Here is a 5,717-nt window from a genome sequence, read left to right on the forward strand (position 1 = left end):
GAGGTTGGAATAACAGAATATTTTTAATAAAAAACAATGTTGCCTCCTATTGTTCTGGCCTTTCTCTCTTTTTTCTTCTGTAGAAATGTTAAAACCTACACAAAGTAGAGAAGGTAATATAATGACCTCTCTATACACAGGTTGATAGGTGTACCTATAGACTACCTGCAAAAATGATCATTTTGTTAATCTTGTTTTGTCCGTCCCTCCCTTTTTCCTCTGGAATATTTTAAGCAAATTAGCTCCATTTCAATATACCAAAATGAATTTTGCCTGTATGCCTCAAATTTCTTTTTTCTCCTTTTTTCTAACAAGAGATTCCACAAGAGTTTTGACAGGATTTTGAAAAAGTTAACCAGTGGGAAATGTTATTTGAAAGGTCTCTCTCTCTCTCCATATTTTGACCTCTTATTACACGAGTAACAACAAATTGAAAGAAAAAAGAGAGAGAGAGAACTTTAAAACCAGAAAAGCTAGATTTCAAAAGAACTGGGACTTCCTAGGGGAGTACGTCTCACCTCTCTACTAGACAGAGCAGGATCTATCCCCCTCCACACCCATCCCACCACTTAAAATGAAGGTCACAGTTATGTGTCAGTTAAAGTACTACTGACAGTTAACAAATGTAGTAATTAGTATTCCATTCAAGTTTACATTCTTTAACATTAAAGAAAAAAAGTTTCCTGAATCTCAAACCATATGCTAGATGTTCGCTTAGTAGGAACTGTCCCAATTATCCTAAGTGAGAAGCTGTTCAAATAAGAACCTGGCCCTTCCTCCTCTCTTAGAGATTTTGATTACTTTGACCAGGTGCTACTGCCTTATCCTTTAAGACAAACAATCCAGAGTATTAACAACTATGCCAAGTTAAAGAAATACCTTGTGTATTTTCTCATCCCTATACAATGTTATCCATTGTTCAGCCATTCATTCATTCATTCCCTGATATTTTTCAGGTCTCACATATATATCTTATCACTAAAATCTTTAAGGATGAAAACCCTAGTAAGGAACTGTAATCATATCTGTTTTCACAGAGCTCAGGAAACCCATCTCCTAAAAGCTCTATGTGGGAATCAGGTAAAAATTGGTTGTTCTCTAAATGTCTGGAGAGCAAAAATGCCAATCTGAACGTGTATTTGCGAAAAGGCATAGTGGCAGGATGGTGGGGCGGGAAATGGGCCTGGCTGGAAGGATCTCTATATGTGTATTTTTATCAGCCATGTGTTGGATGAAGCGGAGTGCTGCCAGATAGCTTCTTTTCGACAGCTTGGAGTTACTGTTGGGAACAGATCCATGTATGGAAGCGAAAGCCGAAAGGCACAGATAAGCAGAGATCCAGCTATGCAAACCATGTTTAGAGACACTTAAAGGACAAGCATCCCAGGTCCTTTCTTTCTGGTAAATTTGGAGAAACCATCACCCCGGGTCTTTTTTCACATCCAGCCCATGCGGACTGATCAGCCCGGCTCCACAGAGGTAGGTGCAGGGCTTTTGTGATGAAACGTTATCTAAAAGATCATTCGTGAATATTCCCTCCCAAGCTCTTGATGTCCCTTAAGGGAAGCTGCCAGATAATATTTTGGAAAAAAAAAAAAAAGAAAGATTTGGGTTGGGGCTGGTGACTAAGAGGTATTTAACAGCTCTGCCTTTGCAAGACAGGGCAGCTTGTTTACAGAGGGAAAGTGGCAGCGTGGAATTGCTCCCAAATAGAGTCGCTCTGTCCGGGGTCACTTACTGTTCGGATTTCTGGGGATACGAATCTCCCTCAATATCGCCAGCACCTTTGAAATGGGCCCCAGCTTCTCGTGGGTTCCGATGCAGTGTATTTTAGGGGAGGGAGGGAGGATTTGCCCTTCACCTTGCTTATGTGTCCAAACCCAGCATAAACTTAACATGTGTGGCTAGTTCTTCCTTAGACCTATAGGAAGAGCTGCTTGTAAACGACGTTATTATTTTTGGCAGCTGAAGTCATTTTTGCAGTGTTTCTCAGCAGATCGGAGGTTGATTACATCCTGTTCAAAGATTCTTGGGTTGTTTTCACAAACATGGGGTCTTGCGTAAGTTGAAATTGCTGAAACCAGCTTTAAGCCCTAGACTTTTCTCAGTACCTTCGACATTTTCTTTCTTTTTGGCTAATGACTGAAAACTATGGAGCTTGAGGGGAAAACTATATGACTATAGTTTTGCCATCGTTAATTTTCAGGAAACGGTAGATAGTGGCAGAATCACAAAAGCTAGATGTCTCGGGGTCCAAAGTAAAAGCATGGCTATGAAGACAAGAACAATATCAGAATCGCTATGACTCTAGTCTAGTTTCCAGCATACTGGTTAACCCAGCCAAGGCATATCAGTTACGTGTTGAAATGCTATTCCAGCTAATTACCAAATTGTAATCATTAGATCATTAAGCAGTTCTTTTAAAATTGTTAGCAAAACCTGTGAACCTCTGCAAAACACAGAAGTCAGGGGGGAAAATTGCAGGTCATATCTATAAAATGTGTGTGTGTTTTCAAGATTGAACTAAAAGAATTTTTACACAAGATAATGGAATTTAAGTTCAAAATTTCTCTTGCTGAGAATATTGTGTCTATATTTCAAGGAAGATTTGAACCAACTCTTAAGTTTTTTAATCTTAAGATAGAATGTGAGAGAAAATAAAAGAAAGAAAAATTGAATATAATTTTTTCCTTCTCTGATGACAAAACATGACATGGAAAATGATTAATAAACAAGTGTAAAAAAATAATAGAACAGCTTGTAATACTGACCAAGGAGATGTTCTTTGGATAAATTAGATAGTTGGGAAAAGGATACAGGTGAAGTGACTTTAGTTATGTAGTGGTTTCTTTCAAGTTGTGGACGTTCTCTAATACCAAAAAAAAGTGGCAGGGGAAGAGAAAAAATGGGTCTGGCAGGGGAAGAGAAAACATGGTTCTATTTCAGTAATAATACATTATCATCACTAAAATATTATTATTATAAATTTTCATCAAATTACTCCTGTTCATGTCTAGTCTATTTAAACTGACAGCATGTTAAATTAACAACACATTCAAATTAATCCTTTCCACATCTCTAAAATAGGCTATTTTACTTCATTTAAAAATATTGGCTTGGCCCAAAAGTTCATTCGGGTTTTTCCGTAAGCTGTTAAGAGCAAACTTTTTGGCCAAGCCAATACTAATATTCTGTATCTGCAGGAGAGAGAGAGGGAGAGAGAATAAACTATGCCTTCTTTTTTTAAACTAACAGAGCTAACTAAGCTGTCATAACTTTAGCTAAAGTGGAACAGGCCTACAAAAGGATGGTTTTAAAATACTTAAACACTACATACCAGCCGGCTTTCCAAAAGGAACAGTACCAGCACAGCAGGAGTTTTGTCAATTTTCAATATCTAAAATATGTAAAAGGTTATTCTAAATTATGTCACTAGTATTTGTGATAAGATGCAATACGTATGTGACATCATCTACTGTTTTCTCATTTGCTTATTGCCAAGTACATTTCAAGGGTGCACTTCTCGTGGGAAATGCCTGTTCCTGTTCCCGTTTTTCTTTAGCAAACAAATTTAAGAAGTGTAATATAAGTAATAAAGAATGACTTATTGCTATTTTATATATATAGTATATCATCTATGGGAAAAAAATTGACCATCAACTACTAATGACTTATGACTTCTTAAGCATTCGGTGATGACTGTATGTGTTAGAAAATCTTGAGATCGTATTTTGAGAAGAGAATTGGAAGTGTTGATAGTATTTTGTGGGAAAAAAAACGACATGAATGCTCTATGCTATAGTTAGCTGATGTAGAAGCAAATTTACAGTGGCCAAGGATAACAGGAAAGTTGAAATTTGTCCTAAGAGCATAGAGCACAGATATGAGGATTCTGTCGGTGAAGGGCCAGGTTGGATAGTTCCTGGGCCTGGTTGATGGTGCTGCAATGAGTAGGGGGAACAGATTTTTTAGGGGCTTTGATGGCAAACAATATCCCTGAAAATGTTGGGGGAGAATTTGTATGAAAGTAAGAATTTGTATGAACAATATCCCTGAAACTGTTGGGGGAGAATTTGTATGCTTTTCCAAAGGCATGGAAAATTGTGATCCAGAGGAAAGGTCATTAAGTTTCAAGGAAATGATAACAATGGTTACTCTAAAAAAAAAAATTCCCGTTCAAACTTCAAATAAAATATAATTTTCTCCAGTGATTAAAAATTGAGTGGTCCCAGACAAACCACTGAAGATTTCAAGATTTTTTAAAAAGACGTTAAGCATGAGACTAGCAGATGGTCCTGGTGAGGAGTTAAAAGGCCTGAGAGGCTGTATAGTTTCTCCAAGGTCAATCAATGGAAAGTGAAGGGATCCAGGTCACCTGATCAGAACCCATCTGCCCATACTGCTCCTCTTTCAATTACTTAAAATTACACTTCCATTTCAATTGTCCTGGTGGGATATTAGAAGAAAACTCCATGGCAGAGAATTGTTAAAGTAGTTTTCAGGTATATAAAGTAATGAAAGGGGAACAAATTCCCATGGCACTTAGCTGAGGAGAAAATGGCCTTTCCTGTTTCATCAACGTCTTCCCATGAGATGATCCATGGTTCTCAGCACTTTAAAATCACTTGGTGGGGGTGATGTCCACTGCGCCCCTGATCAACTAAATATGCTCATGGGGTCCAGGCAAAGGTAGTTTATCTTTTTAATCTATCCCATGAAATCCTAATGTGCAAGCAACATTGAGAAGCCCTTTCTTTTTGCAGTAAAAAAGTGGTAACCTCGGCTTCCCTGGTGGCGCAGTGGTTGAGAGTCCGCCTGCCAATGCAGGGGACACGGGTTCGTGCCCCGGTCCGCGAAGATCCCACATGCCACAGAGCGGCTGGGCCCGTGAGCCATGGCCACTGAGCCTGTGCGTCCGGAGCCCGTGCTCCGTTGCAACGGGAAAGGCCCGTGTACCGCAAAAAAAAAAGAAAAAAAAAGAAACGGTATTGATTGCTTTTTATAAACTAACATTTATAAATTGTTGACTGGACACGTTTCAGAAATAGAGGTTAAACTGTTATTTTAAAGAGAATGGACTGTACTCCATTTTCTTTCCCTCCCTTATTACCTACTTTCCGATAAATGTGTGTCAAAATTTTTACATCCTTCCCCGTCTTCACAGTTATGTAGCAAAGATGATTTGTATAAAAATGATAAAATGAGATAAAAATCGTTTAAATGAAAGTTAGTATTGTATTCAGGGACCCATCTCACAGACATATTAAACTGCATTTAAATTCTAATTCAAAATTTTAAATGAAGAACAAGAGCTCTACCTGGCATTCAACTTACATCGTAGATTATGCTTATGAGCGTCGGACCTTCAGGAATTCAACATAAAATTTTCACCAGTATTGTAGAGTTGTGTATTAGTTTTATGAAAATTATAATGAAATGTATTTTAACTATGGCAATACAAATGATAAAGAAGTTATTCACTTCTTTTTTTGCAAAGAGAATGTAATGAAAGATTACCTCTTTTTACTTTTTATCAGGCGTGTGCAGAGGAATCGAGGCCAAATCCACCTTCTACCACTCTATTTTTACTCTGTTACACATTCAAGATCATTTGTTATATTTTTTCCCCAGAGATGATTCTGCTGATATTAATTTAAATATTCTTTTGCCTTAAAAAGAAAAATATCTACTTTGATTCATGTAAGGGATAGGGAAAG

The 5,717-nt window shown here is 37.6% G+C and overlaps 1 protein-coding gene across 1 annotated transcript in view; it reads left to right on the top strand.

Annotated features, from left to right (window-relative positions):
• Positions 1 to 1,409: 1,409 nt before the first annotated feature.
• The window catches only part of SLC8A1 (solute carrier family 8 member A1), a 426,549-nt gene continuing 422,241 nt past the window's right edge, over positions 1,410 to 5,717 (top strand). The window contains exon 1 of the mRNA XM_007445748.1: positions 1,410 to 1,479. The gene's annotated coding sequence lies outside the window, so the exon portion shown is untranslated. The remainder of the gene's footprint in view (positions 1,480 to 5,717) is intronic.

This window comes from Lipotes vexillifer, unplaced genomic scaffold (assembly GCF_000442215.2).
Source record: "Lipotes vexillifer unplaced genomic scaffold, Lipotes_vexillifer_v1.1 scaffold278, whole genome shotgun sequence".
Taxonomy (NCBI): domain Eukaryota; kingdom Metazoa; phylum Chordata; class Mammalia; order Artiodactyla; family Lipotidae; genus Lipotes; species Lipotes vexillifer.